The sequence below is a fragment of the Gorilla gorilla genome, chromosome 10 (assembly GCF_029281585.2).
Source record: "Gorilla gorilla gorilla isolate KB3781 chromosome 10, NHGRI_mGorGor1-v2.1_pri, whole genome shotgun sequence".
Lineage (NCBI taxonomy): Eukaryota > Metazoa > Chordata > Mammalia > Primates > Hominidae > Gorilla > Gorilla gorilla.
In genome coordinates this window covers 26,737,111-26,752,966 of record NC_073234.2, presented here as the reverse complement: position 1 = coordinate 26,752,966, position 15,856 = coordinate 26,737,111, and the positions used below count along the sequence as shown (strand labels likewise).

Sequence of the window (15,856 nt, the reverse complement as noted above, 5' to 3'; positions counted from 1 at the left end):
AGCTAAATGGTGTCTCATTTTTCAAATTCTTACTGTTCAATAAGTACATGATTAAGCTAACAAAAAATATCTAATGCAATGGAAAAATATGAATCTAAATTTAAAGGCATAACTCATCCTACCTGCCTCCCCTCCTTCAGAAAACTGCCACTGTTAACTTTATGGCATCTTCTGTTTGAAATATTTATGTGTACATAGACAACGAGAATATTTTTCCCCCAGAACTAATACCATAATTTATATTCAGGTACATATTTTAGTCATTTAAAAAATACATTTCTTTGAAAATTTCCACATACGTCTATGAAGCTAAGTAGATCTCTCCAGTGGTTATCTGTCTGTTTTTACAATTTTATACTACTCCATTATGTGGCTGCACCGTGATTTCTTTAACCAATCCCTGTCACTGGACACTGAGGGTGGTTTCAGCTTCTCACTGTTATAGAACATGTTCCAGTTCCCATCTGTGTAAATATATCTGTGAACAAATTCAGCAGCAAGTAATAAGAAGCTAAGAATGATCTTCTCTCTTCATCACGTAAGGAACAATTTGGAGCACATTTTGTGCAAGGGCATCCAAAGAGTGAACACACAAAAAATTAGGGAGGAAACACAGGAGGTAGAAGGGATAGGGGGAGAGAGGATGGGCTCTCATGTACTGTAGTGCAGTAAGACCAGTGAGGAATTCAACATTTCCTGCCATGTCACGTCTGGTCTATGAACTTCCTTGTTTGTTTGTTTCAGGAAGTGAATAAGAAGATGAGAGTGATTCAAATGATTCAAATGCCATGACATTGGAAAAAGGTCATCATAGCTCTAACTTCAATATACCAATAAAATAATCAGCTTGCACTTTCTGATTGTGGTGTCTGTTTCTCAATATTTGTGAATGTGGGATCTGAGGACCAAGAAGACTGTATACGAACATCTAGGAACCCTTCTCCTTGATGCTCCAGGAAACTTCTCTCCCCCTTAATCCTAATTTACCCAGGTGCCATGAAAAAACATTTTACTGTTTCTCTACTTCCCTGACTTCTATTCCCCACCCCTACCCAAGATGGAGTCTTGGTCTATCACCCAGGCTGGAGTGCAGTGGCAGGATCTCGGCTCACTGCCCCCTGCATCTCCTGGGTTCAAGCTATTCTCCTGCCTCAGCCTTCCAAGTATCTGAGATTATAGGTGCCCACCATCATGCATGGCTAATTTTTGTATTTTTAGTAGAAATGGGGTTTCCCCATGTTGGCCAGGCTGGTCTCCATCCCCTGACCTCATGTGGTCTGCTTGCCTCGGCCTCTGAAATTGCTGGGTTTATAGGTGTGAGCCACCATGCCTGGCCCTTCCCTGACTTCTATAGCATAAATTGAAATTTTAAAATTATTTTCAGATTGTTTACTGATATTCCAGTGATCTTAAGGACAAAAAACACAACAAATGCAACAAAGTCACAGAAGCTGAATGAAATCCTTATAATTTCTAAGAAACTGAGTTTGGTTTCAAGGGAATGAATATGGCTCTATGCTTCTTATCCCCAGAACCCTCTCTATCTCATTGACCCTATTTTAACAGTGATCACTTCTCTCCCTTCCTGTGTTCCTCACCATTCTTTAATGGAACTTGAATGGATTTCATGAAGGAGGCAGCACGATTTTAAGGAGCAAAGAATTTGGACACTCTCAGGTTTTAATTAAGACCTAATTCTTTTTCTTAATATCTCTGGACTCTTAAAAGGCTACTTGGCTTCTCAGGGCTTCAATTTCCTCATCTAAAATGAGCATAATCATAACAACTACCTTAGAGTATGGAGACTAATGAGATAACATGCATACCAAAAACCTTGCAGAGACTGGCATGTCTGCTTCTCAAGCAAGGAAGGTTCAATATTAGAAACTGCCTCTCTGCTCACTGATAGTCTCAGATAATTCACTAAGAAGTCAGAAAAATCAGAACAGAGTGATCTCACCGTAACCACCACTAAGTTGAGCAACCCATGTTCAGTTGAAACCCAGATCTCTGGCTTCCCTCCTATTATCATAGGTGAAGCCTTCCTACCCCTATATCTTAACTTCCCACTTTATTCTGAACCACATTGCGTGGTCAAGGATTTTGCCTCTGCATGTGACCCGTTTGTCTCCTGATTCTTACATCTATGCTCTATGGGATTATTTCAATCAGCAAAAGCCTGCTGAAACATCACCCATTTCTATAGAAGTCTTCCTAAGACTGTTAGTGCTTCTTTCCTACCATATTATTTGTCTGCCATTTTTATTGGAAAAGTTCTTGAAACGTATGTATGTGATTATTTCCCCATCCCCCCACCTCCAAATTTTTCTTATGCACTCGTTATAGATGCTTTTGTTCTGCCTAGTCACCTGGAAATCACAAAGATATCTATAGCGAACTTTATTGTATTAGGAAATCTTTGTGTAATACATTGGGTCCTAAAAAGATCATGAAAAATGCATATTGCATTTAAAAAGCTCTGCATGGATTCCAAAATTTTTTGAACCAAAATGAACTCAGACTGTATTGTCACAACATGTGTGAACAGGATCTACCTCGCAGCATCAAGAAGTCTAAGACAGTATTTTGAAAAGAGCCTCTATGACAGCAACATGTACTCTGATCAAACTATAGTGACTGCAAACATCTAATTTATGGTGAAGCCTGGGTAGAAGAATGGTGAAATAATTGATGCTTTTCAAAAAGTTTAAGAGGCCAATGGCCAAGAAAATCAGAAGCTCACAGACAGATAACTCACTTTAAGCAGGGATGATATGATTTTGAACATAAAGCCTACAGCGGCTGACCACTCATATTAATTTGCGAAGAAAAAATTCATCTTGTTGATACCATAATATAAGAGGATTAGTGATTAACAGTACAAACAATAGCCAACACTGCAGACTTCTCCATTGGTTCAGCTGACATGATTCTAACTGGATAATGAAAGTAGAGGATACATTTCCACCCGATGGATGTCAACATTCTTGCACCAAGATCAGCTACAAACAAGAACTGAAGTTTCTTGAAAATTCAAAAAAATGGTATCAAGATCCTGAAGAATTTGTTCAAAGAATTGTAACAGGAATTGAAACATGGCTTGATCTGTACATTCTGCAACCAAACACAATCAAAGTAATGGCTATGGAGAGGTGGAAGTTAAAGCAAGAGTGGATGGGCAAAGGGCAAACATCAGGGCAAAATTTATTTTTAAATCTCTCGGTGTTTTGCTTGTTGACTTTCTGGAGGGCCAAAGAATGACAATAACTGCTTATTATGACAATGTCCTGAGATGCTGTCAGCTATAAAATCTAACATGGAAGTTAAAGGCAATCTCTTTTCTCCCTGTTGTTGTTGTTAAGTTGTTAACTTAGAAAATGAAGCAATATTTTTTTATTAGCCATGAGTGTCCACCTGGTATCTCCTATTTTCTAAGAAGGTTCTGAGCTATAGCACAAGTTCACCACTAAATTACAGAAGATGGAATAATTTTAGAAATCTAGAGAAGCATAGAATATTTCCAAAGGAGGCATAGATCCTGACTGAGGGGAGGAAATTGTTTAAGGATGAGGGAAGGACAATTATTAGCTGTTCTCCATTGAATATGGGCTCAATAATTATTCATTGGAATGAAATTTTGAGAGTGGTTTTTACTTTATGAGGAAAGATGTTGCTTAATTGCCCTGTGTTAATAACCATGATAATTTCATTCCTCTCTAATATTTTATAAAGTGGCACAAACACATTAGAGCGGCCACAAAAAAGTATGAAATGAATGTTTGGAAAGTATATTAGCTTTCCTATTGCTGCAATAAATAACACATTACCGCAAAGTGAATGGCTTTGTAGCTCAGAAGTCAGAAATGGGTCTCACTGGCTTAAATCCATGTGGAAAGGCTGTTTCATGCTGGAGTCTCCAGGGCAGAACCCATTTACTTGCCCACATTCCTTGGCCCTCTTTCATCTTCAATGCCAGCAGTAGCCAGATAAGCCTCCCATCACATCACATCACATCATGACACATCACACCACGTCATGTCACGTCACATCACGTCACGTCACGTCACATCACGTCACTTCACATCACATCACCCTGGCACTGACTCTTCTGCCTCCCCATTCAACATTTAAGTATGTTGTGATTACATTGCTTGTACTTGGATGATCCCATAAAGTCTCTCTATATTCAGGTCAATTGATTAGCAAACTTAGTACTCCTTTGTCATGTAAGTTAACATATACACTGATTCTGGGAACTAGGAAGGGTGTGTCTCTGGGACGCCATTAATCTTCATAGCACAGAAGGGACGGACATCTTTCTCCCCTGGAACTGGTGTGATTCAGGGCAGGCGGAGAGAATTGCCCAGGCATCTTCCAGATGTTTGCATGAGAATATGAATGAGTTTATGTAAAATTAGTTGTAATGCCAATATTTGTACTTGAAGTATATATATATACAATAGTGTAAGTCACAAACTGAAATGGCAGAAATTTACTTTCAATAACCATTTTCATTTCATGTAATTGTTAATAATTTACAGCCATTTTGTTTACTTTATATTTATACTCATTTTGATTGTTTTCTTTCTTTCTATCTTCTGTGGATTCCTTGAAAAGGTTTTTTGATTCCATTTACGTTGATCTGCAATGTTTTTGAGTGTCATTCTGTATACAGCATTTTTAGTGGTTGCTCTGGGTATTACATTACACATACATAGTTTGTCACAGTCTAGTGGTGTGCTCTTTTTACCCTCCGGGGGCGAAATATGAAAACTTTATATCCCTGTTATTTACCAACCTCTGTTTGTAATATAATCATCTTAAATATATCTCTACGTGCATTTAGCAAAAACAGTACGTTTTATAATTTTTGCTTCAACATGACATTATTGTCTTTCAGTTTTGTAGCTCAGGATTCTGAATCGGGTCTCACTTGGTTAAATCCATGTGTCAAGGCTGAGTTTATTTCTGGGGGCACCAGAGAAGAATGTTATTTTTTGCCTCATTCCCTAGATCTCTTTCCTCCTTAATATTAGCAATAGCCAGTTGAGCAATTTGAAACTCATGCAGAAAATTTGAGAAAAAAAGGAAAATGTTTTGTGTTTACTTACTTTTTCCCCACTTTCTGTTGCTTTTTTTCTTTTCTTTTTTTGCTTCATTCTAGCTTTTCCAGAAATTCCTCTTCTATACTTTTTTTTCTGTTTAGAGTACTTGCTTGAGCCATTTTAAAAAAATTGGTTTGTTGGAAACAAATTCTGTTAGGATTTTTCTTTTCATTCTTCTGAGAATGACTGGATTTCTTTCTCCTTATTGAAGGATAGTTTTATTGGACATAAACCTCTGGTTGGCAATTTTTTTCTTTCAGCACTTCAAATATTTGAGCTACATTCTTCTGTTGTTTTCTGCTTTCTGGTAGTAACGCCACAGATATTCACATTGTGTTTTTCTTATAGGCATGGTATTATTTCTTTCTATCTGCCTTTAAAACATTTTCTTTGCTTTAATTTTCAGAAATTTGACTACAATGTTGCTGGGCATAGATTTCCTTGGATATATTTTGGTTGGGATTTGCTCAATTTCTTGCATCTGCAGGTTTATGCCCATTGCAAGTTTGGGGGTTTCAGCCTTTCTCTTTGAGTCCTTTTTCAATACCATCCTCGTTTTTCTCTTTTTCTGAAACTCAGACTACATGATTATCACATCATTTGTTACAGCCTTTCTTATTCGTGAACAAACAAAATTTTTTTTGACTATTTAATCCTGTGTTGTTCAGAGTATATAATTCCTATTAATGCAAACTCAAGAACGCTATGCCCTCCATCATTTTCTTTCTGCTGTTGATCACACATAATGAATTTTTAAAAATTTATACATTATATATCACAGTTCTAAAATTTCTATTTTATCTTATATGCTTTATTTTTCTCTGCTGAGAAGTTTTTTCTTTTATTTTGAGAGTGTACACACTGACCTCTTAAAGGATGGCTATAACAGCTGCTTTAAAGTCTCATCATTTCAATATCCAATTTGCTTCGAAGTTGTTATCTCTTGATTGTTTCATTCCTTAATAATTGTTCAATTGTTTCTGGTTTTTTAAAGTATATTGGGTGATTTTCTATTTTGTCTTGCACATATGCATTTCCTCTGTTTGCAATACAGAAAAGTTTCAAAAAGGCAAGCTTTGGACATTGGAGGGCAGAGACACTAGTGCTACATTGTAATCCACCGGGTGGTTCAAATGCCAGAAGGGTTTGTCCCACTAACATTTTTCTACTTGGAGCTTGTGCCTGGAGGTTTCTCTCTGTCTCTAATGAGGTAATGTTATAAATATTTAATATCATACCATACATTCAAATGTAAAAACTACAAAAAACTGTGCGAATGTGTCCCAAGAGCCCAATTTACAAAGTCTTTCTGTATTTTTTCTTTTGTGTACTGTTGACTCAAACCACATCAATTGGTCAGGTACTTCTTTTTTCTTTTCTTCCTACAGGAACACCAGAGGTTGACACCTGCTTATTAGAAGCTATCACAGTAGTCAGGTGGCTCTGCTGTCTTCTGATTGGGGATTGACGGAGTGCAGGACAATGAGGCTTAGGTAAAAAGAATATCTACTAGCCTGGCATGGTGGCTCATGCCTCTAATTCCACTACTTTTGGAGGCTGAGGTGTGAGAACTTCTTGATGCCAAGAATTCCAGATCAGCTTGGGCAACATAGTAAGACCCCCTGTCTTTACAAAAATTACCAATTTATCATATCTCAGTGGGTGTGCCTGTAGTCCTAGCGACTTAGGATGGTTAGATGGAAGGATTACTTGAGCCCAGGAGATTGAGGCTGCAGTGAGCCAGGATTGTGCCACTGCACTCTAGCTTAAGCTATAGAGCAAGTCCCAGTATTTAAAAAGAAAAAGAAAAAAAAGAATGACTAGAGCTACCAAAAAGGCTTTTCTTCCTTAGCTTTTTCCCAGATTCAACGTTCTTTAAAGTGCATCTCCCAGTGTCTAGAGAGGACACAGATTTGGTTTCTCTTCCTTTCTTTCTTCTCACATGCTCCTGTGGCTCCATCCTGTGGCTCTCAGTATGCCTTCCCCACTCTCACAGAACCAAGTACAGTGGTGGTTTGAGCAGTTATAAGCAATTTGAGTCCTTACCCTACTTGATATCTTGCAATATGTTGGGATGAGTGTATAGGACCTTTGGTCCCCCTTGGGTCAGTGAGATCTCAGGCCCAGCCTGAATGCTTAACAGAATTGAGATCGGAGTAGGGGAAAAGAAGTAATAAAGGAGATATGGACTAAGTGTCTTCATGCAAGTAAGCAAGACACATTTGCTTTCAAATTCAAGTAGTGCAGACACTGCTCAAGGCTCAGCTGAATAAACATCAGAATTATACATTTCCCCAATGACCTGTAACAGCTTTGGGGGATCTTTGATCTTCTATCTCTTGTTATCTGTGGAAGAGAGTCAAAATTAAAGTCTCATTTGTGAAGTGTGTTTTAATTCTAACACCTGATACTCAGGTTTAAATCATTTCCCAATCCCAATCATTAATGAGCAACATAAAGGGAGAATATTGAGAATATTTATTGACCAATCTTCATATGTTTTTGTCAGCATGGCCGGTATTGGTATGTCTTTTTTACATTATTAACTGAAGAATACTGGATGCCCTTTACAGACATTATGACATCATGAAATGAAAAGAAAACCAAGGGAACCAAATTAGGATTGTAATGTGAATCATTAATGATTTTCCATCAGAGCTCTCACACAATGGCCCTGTTTGATGAGAGAAATGAGCAGGAGCACTGTTGTGGTGAAGGACTCTGCTGAAGCTTCCCCAGGCATTTCTCTACTAAAGCTTGGGCTTTCTGACCCTATTCTCAGAATAAGCAGATATTGTCATTCTTTTGCCCTCCAGAAAGTCAACCAGCAAAATGCCTCGTGCTTCCCAATAAACTCTTGCCATGATATGACCTTTGCACTTTTCTTATCCACTTTTGCCTTGACTGGACTTTCCACCTCTTGGTAGCTATTGCTTTGACGTATTTGTTTTCAGGATTGTACTGGTAAAGACAGGTTGCATCTCCTGTTTGAATTCCTTGAAGAAATGCTTCAAGATCTTCATCCCCCTTATTTAAAATTTCATGGAAAGGTCTGCTCCTGTCTGTAGCTTATATTTTTGCTATAGTTTTGGCATCCATTGAGTGAAAAATTTACTCAACATTAATTACTCTATTCGAATCAGGTAAGGGGAACCAATTGAGAATTTTGTAGTGTTGGCTCTTGTTTGTACTGATAATTATTGGTTGTTTTCTAATAGGGTATAAACAAGATGAATTTTATCCATGCAATTTGATATGAATCCTCTGTGTCTATGGGCTTTAGGTTCAACCTTGTCTTATCCCTTCTTGAAACGAGTTACCTACTTGTGAACTGCCAATTGTTAGGGCCATTATCCCTACCAGTGTTTCAGAAAGCATCATTGATTTCACCTTCTTGTACCCAAGCTTCACCATGAAGTTCACATTTATACTCTTTTTAATTTTAGAAGAATTCATGATGCTCTCATAGGGGAACTTTTGAACTTGCTGTTATTTTTCTTGATGCCTCAAGTAGCTCCTGTTCAGACATGTTAGAGCATGTCAATATGAGTTTATTTTGGTGCAAAAATTGGAATCTATTCTTTTTTTAATATAACATACTTTTTCCATGAACATTTTACAGTCCCAATGCATTACAGAAAGGCTTTCTAATACAATAAAATTTGCTACCCATAAATTTGATTTTTCCAGGTGACTGGGTACATTGATTTTTTTTGTTTTTTTCCTGGCATATACAGGATGAGGCATTCTTTTTGTTTGGATTTCTTGTGAGATATGAATAAAAATGTTGGTCACTTAAAATGGTATCCACAGTTTAGCCAATGTCTCCTGAGAAAAGTGTGTGTAAGCATGCATAAAGAAGCACTTCATGATCCTGATTGCCAGTGAGTTTTTCATTTATAAAAAAGAAGAAATTGGCTGGGGGTGGTGGCTCATGCCTGTAATCCCAGCACTTTGGGAGGCTAAGGCGGGTGTATCACGAGGTCAGGAGTTCAAGATCAGCTAGGCCAAGATGGCGAAACCCCGTCTCTGCTAAAACTAAAAAAATGAGCCAGGCCTAGTGACAAGTGCCTGTAATCCAAGCTACTTAGGAGGCTGAGGCAAGAGAATCGTTTGAAACCAGGTGGCAGAAGTTGCAGTGAGCAGAGACTGTGCCACTGCACTGCAGCCTGGGTGACAGAGGGAGACTTCAGAAAAAAAAAAAAGAAGAAGAAGAAATTAATCATGTGCATGACTAAATACACAAAGATGAAGAAAAGGGGAATGTAGAAGCCTATGTAATGTGCTTATGATTTAGAAACACCTTTAGGAAAATAGTTTTGTTTGTTTTTTTTTTCACTTCACCTGGCCATGTCTTAAGAAAAGCTTTACTTCAAGCAGGTCCTAAAACCAGTACCTGAGTTTCTTGTCTGGATCTAATTTCTTCTCACTTTCTTGAAAATAAACAAATATGTTCATAAATGCAAAGAGCAGTGGAGCAAAGGAGGCAAGAATTGAGGCTCTGGAGACTACCGCCATCTACACCACTTACTAACTTTATAACTATCTTGGCGTGTGCTTCCATCATCTCATCTATAAAATGAAGCTTGTAATAAAAATTATTACTACCTGAAAAGATGGTTCTGAAGATTATATGGCACATAGTCAATGCTTGGTAAATATTTCCTATTATAGTCTGTCATGTTACAATAGGCTTGTAGAATATGAATGTGCTAATATAAATGTGAAAGTTATGTTTATGAAGACTCTACTGTAAGTCAGCATATGAGAACCACTATCATAATAGGGTAGCCAGAATTTTTAGAAAAATCTAAGCAAAGTACACTTCTCAGAGACAATTGTGTTGAATTGTTAACTGTATCATCATAATGCTTAGTTGATTAAATGGGCACAATTGTTACACACAGAGGAACTCCCCTCAGACCACAGGGACTAATTGCAATTCACTCACTATCAGCACAACCCTGTCCATGTTCATCTTCTGGGCAAACCACTCTTTAGCTGTTCTAGACAAACCAGTGCATTGTAAAGTTGAAGAAAATTCTTCTTTCAGTTCCATGCATAGAGCTCCCCAGTCTTTGGAATGACACATGTGAGTGCGAAAAAACTTAGGGGTGAACTTTACAAGATCTTTCTAAAAGGAAAATCAGGAAAACTTAGAGGATATGAAGGAAGAAGGTAATATCTAATTTTTATTATTAAAAGATCACACTGGCTATTGTGAGGAGAAGTGATATGGAATGTGGTGGGAGCAGGAAGGTTACCAGGGCAGCTAGGGGCTGTTCTAGTCCTCCAGGAGAGAGGGTCATGCCCCCATTAGAGCCTTATACTAGAGATTATGGAAGGGGTCATCTTGGGATGTGTTTTATAGTGGAGCCCACTGTATTTGCTTATATGCAGTGCTTGGTGTGGAGTGAAAAGTAAAAAGTGACTCCTATGTTCTTGAGAACTCTGTAAAAAATGTTATTGTTTTAGTAAAGATTAGGAGGTATCATGGGCTGCATTGTTTTTACTCAAATTTATATGTTGAAATCCTATCCCTGTACCTCAGAATATATGATTGTGTTTGGAAAGAATTTCTTTTTATAGAGGTACCTAAATGAAAATTAGGCTATTAAGATGGTCCCAATCTAATCAGACTCCTGTTGTTATAAGAAAGGAACTTTTGGTCACATGGAGGGACACCAGGGGTGCATGTGTACAGAGAAACCCATGTGTGAAGACAAAACAAAAAAATAGCCAAGTCAAAGGGAAGAAGAGACATCTTAGAAGAACATGAACACCTTGATCATGGGCTGTGAGTCCCCAGAACTGTGAGAAAATCAATTTATGTTGTTAAATTACAGAATGTGTGGAATTTTTTGAGGAGAGACATAACAAATTATGTCAGGGGAGAGCAGTTTTATGACGCAGAAATCAAGACTCTTGTTTGAGACAATATATGTTTGCATCCATATTAGAAGGCAAGTGGATTGTTGAGAGCTTCAGCTGACTGAAACATGCCTGAGCTCTTGCTGCAGACCTGCTCCTTTCTTTGACCCACCCTCACTCACTGATAGAGTCTCTTTCGGCTCTTCTGTCACCTCTGTTTATTTGTATGTGAAGAGTTCATAGCTGATATTTATTCTTCCCTAATACACTAATCTCTTTCACTTTGTATGTAAAGAGTTCATAGCTGATATTTATTCTTCCCTAATACACTAATCTCTTTCACTCATGGCTGACCTAGGAAAATGTCAGAGAAAGGGCCTGAGCTGAGTGATATTTGAAGGCAATGCCTCCTGTCTTCCTGTACTCACCAAGCCAAGGGGGAGTCTTTCTTTCACCAGGACTACCACTTCTACAGCAACCTATGCAATGAGGCAAGGCTGCAAAGCACTCCCGTCTGCTCCTTCCTTCTGATCGTCCTTTCCTACTTGAAGGTCTACTGTAAGTCACTAGGCAGGACCATTTATCTCCAGTTTCTCTGTCCAAATGGTGTGTGTAGAAACCAATGACCATCATTCCAATAACATTAGCATGCCTGCTAGGCCAAGCAAATACTCTATGCCCCCCATAAAGCACATAAAGTCAAACTGCAACTGTTTTATTATTGGATAGCCAAAGAAGAATTTCTAACTGGTAATATATTTCCTCTTTAGCAAACATCCCTAAAATTCTAGAGGGGTGGGGGAGGAAAACAACAATCTGCCTGATCACCAGCCGATGGCAGAGTAATCTGCAACAAACTTCATTGTATGAGGAGGCCTTCCAATAATATAAGGGGTATCCAAACTGTTTTTGGAAAATACATATTATTTTTTAAAAGTTTGCATTGATATAAACATTTTTTGTACAAAAGTACATTTGTACTAACTTGTTACATGTCTGAACAGGATCTAGTTCAGTTACTAACATGATTGAGAAAGCAGTTTGAAAACAGCTTCTCTCAGAGCAACAAAAATTCCACTAAAATTTTAGGAAGAACAAATATCAAGTTTATGGTGAAGCTTGGGTGGAGAGATGGTGACATCACTGATGCATTAGGGAATATTTGTGGCCAAGTAAATCAGACCTTCACAAATGGATAACTCACTTTAAGAAGCAATGAGAGGAGATCCTTCCAAGAGGGCCGAATAGGAAGAACTCCCATCTACAGCTCCCAGCGTGAGCGACGCAGAAGACAGGTGATTTCTGCATTTCCAACTAAGGCACCAGGTTCATCTCACTGGGACTGGTTAGACAGTGGGTGCAGCCCATAGAGTGTGAGCTGAAGCAGGGCAGGGCATCGCCTCACCCAGGAAGTGCGAGGGGTCAGGGAATTCCCTTTCCTAGCCAAGGGAAGCCATGAGAGACAGTACCTGGAAGATTGGGACACTATTGCCCTAATACTGCGCTTTTACATGGTCTTAGCCAATGGCACACCAGGAGATTATATCTTGTGTCTGGCTCAGTGGGTCCCATGCCCACAGAGCCTTGCTCACTGCTAGCACAGCAGTACTAGATCAAGCTGGGAGGTGGCAGTGAGGCTGGGGGGATGGGCATCCACAATTGCTGAGGCTTGACTAGGTAAACAAAGAGGCTGGGAAGCTCAAACTGGGTGGAGCCCACTGCAGCTCAATGAGGCCTGCCTGCCTCTGTAGACTCCACTTCTGGGGGCAAGGCACAGGTGAACAAAAGGCAGCAGAAACTTCTGCAGTCTTAAATGTCCCTGTCTGACAGCTTTGAAGAGAGTAGTTGTTCTCTCAGCACAGAGTTTGAGAGCTGAGAATGGACACATTGCCTCCTCAAGTGGGTCCCTGACTACCGAGTAGCCTAACTGGGAGACACCTCCCAGTAGGGGCCGACTGACACTTCATACAACCAGGTGCCCATCTGGGACAAAGCTTCCAGTGGAAGGATCAGGCAGCAGCATTTGCTGTTCTGAAATATTTGCTGCTCTGCAGCCTCTGCTGGTGATACCCAGGCAAAGAGGGTCTGGAGTGGACCTCCATCAAACTCCAGCAGAACTGCAGCTCAGGGTCCTGACTGTTAGAAGGAAAACTAACAAACAGGATGGAATAGCATCAACATCAACAAAAACAACAAATCGCACCACAACCCCATCTGTACATCACCATCATCAGAGACCAAAGGTAGATAAAACCACAAAGATGGGGAGAAACCAGAGCAGAAAAGCTGAAAATTCTAAAAACCGAGCATCTCTTCTCCTCCAAAGGATCGCAGCTCCTTGCCAGCAATGGAACAAAGCTGGACAGAAAATGACTTTGACAAGTTGACAGAAGTAGGCTTCAGAAGAATGGTAATAACAAACTTCCCTGAGCTAAAGGAGGATGTTTGAACCCATCACAATGAAGCTAAAAACCTTGAAAAAAGATGAGAAGAATGGCTACCTAGAATAAACAGCATAGAGAAGACCTTAAATGAACTGATGGAGCTGAAAACCATCGCACGAGAACTACATGACACATCCACAAGCTTCAGTGGCTGATTTGATCAAGTGGAAGAAAGGGTATCAGTGATGGAAGACCAAATGGAAGAAATGAAGTGAGAAGAGAAGCTTAGAGAAAAAAGAGTAAAAAGAAACAAAGCCTCCAAGAAATATGGGACTATATGAAAAGACTAAATCTACATTTGATTGGTGTACCTGAAAGTGATGGGGAGAATGGAACCAAGTTGGAAAACACTCTTCAGGATATTATCCAGAAGAACTTCCTCAACATAGCAAGGCAGGCCAACATTCAAATTCAGGAAATACAGAGAACGCCACAAAGATACCCCTCGAGAAGAACAACCCCAAGGCACATAATTGTCAGATTCGCCAAGGTTGAAATGAGGGAAAAAATGTTAAGGGCAGACAGAGAGAAAGGTCAGGTTACCCACAAAGGGAAGCCCATCAGACTAACAGCTGATCTCTCGGCAGAAATTCTACAAGCCAGAAGAGAGTGGGGACCAATATTCAACATTCTTAAAGAGAAGGATTTTCAACCCAGAATTTCATATCCAGCCAAACTAAGCTTCATAAGTGAAGGAGAAATAAAATCCTTTACAGGCAAGCAAATGCTGAGAGACTTTGTCACCACCAGGCCTGCCTTACAAGAGCTCTTGAAGGAAGCACTAAACATGGAAAGGAACAACCGGTACCAGCAACAGCAAAAACATGCCAAATTGTAAAGACTATCATTACTAGGAAGAAACTGCATCAACTAATGAGCAAAATAAGCAGCTAACATCATAATGACAGGATCAAATTCACACATAACAATATTAATGTTAAATGTAAATGGGATAAATGCTGCAATTAAAAGACACAGACTGGCAAATTGGATAGAGTCAAGACCCACCAATGTGCTGTATTCAGGAGACCCATCTCATGTGCAGACACACATAGGCTCAAAATAAAGGGATGGAGAAGATCTACCAAGTAAATGGAAAACAAAAAACAGCAGGGGTTGCAATCCTAGTCTCTGATAAAACAGACTTTAAACCAACAAAGATCAAAAGAAACAAAGAAGGCCATTACATAATGGTAAAGGGATCAATTCAACAAGAAGAGCTAACTATCCTAAATATATATGCACCCAATACAGGAGCACTCAGATTCATAAAGCAAGTCCTTAGAGACCTGCAAAGAGACTTAAATTCCCACACAATAATAATGGGAGACTTAACACCCCTCTGTCAACATTAGACAGATCAACAAGACAGAAAGTTAACAAGGATATCCAGGACTTAACCTCAACTCTGCACCAAGCAGGCCTAATATACATCTACAGATCTTTCCACCCTAAATCCACAGAATATACATTCTTCTCAGCACCACACCACACTTATTCCAAAAGTGACCACATAGTTGGAAGTAGAGCACTCCTCAGCAAATGTAAAAGAACAGAAATGATAAAAAACTGTCTCTCAGACCACAGTGCAATCAAATTACAACTCAGGATAAAAAACTCACCCAAAACCACACAACTACATGCAAACTGAACAACCTATTCCTGAATGATTACTGGGTACATAACGAAATGAAGGCAGAAATAATGCTGTTCTTTGAAGCCAATGAGAACAAAGACACAATGTACCAGAATCTCTGGGACACATTTAAAGCAGTGTGTAGAGGGCAATTTATAGCACTAAATGCCCACATGAGAAAGCAGGAAAGATCTAAAATCCATACCCTGACATCACAATTAAAAGAAATAGAGAAGCAAGAGCAAACACATTCAAAAGCTAGCAGAAGGCAAGAAGTAACTGAGATCAGAGCAGAACTGAAGGAGATAGAGACAGAAAAAACCCTTCAAAAACTAGATGAATCCAGGAGCTGGTTTTTTGAAAAGATCAACAAAATTGACAGACTGCTAGCAAGACTAATAAAGAAGAAAAGAGAGAAGAATCAAATAGGTGCAATAAAAAATGATAAAGGGGATATCACCACCGATCCTACAGAAATACAAACTACCATCAGAGAATACTATAAACACCTCTATGCAAATAAACTAGAACATCTAGAAGAAATGGATAAATTCCTGGACACATACACCCTCCCAAGACTAAACCAGGAAGGAGTTGAATCCTGAATAGACCAATAACAGGCTCTGAAATTGAGGTAATAATTAATAGCCCACCAACCAGAAAGAAGCCCAGGACCAGATGGATTCCCAGCCGAATTCTATGAGAGTTACAAACAGGAGCTGGTCCCATTCCTTCTGAAACTATTCCAATCAATAGAAAAAGAGGGAATTCTCTGTAACTCATTTTTTTTGAGGCTAGTA

The 15,856-nt window shown here is 39.1% G+C and overlaps 1 protein-coding gene across 3 annotated transcripts in view; it reads right to left on the bottom strand.

Annotated features, from left to right (window-relative positions):
* Positions 1-15,856, bottom strand: part of SMIM10L1 (small integral membrane protein 10 like 1) — a 251,598-nt gene that overhangs the window by 69,038 nt on the left and 166,704 nt on the right. The window lies entirely within an intron of this gene.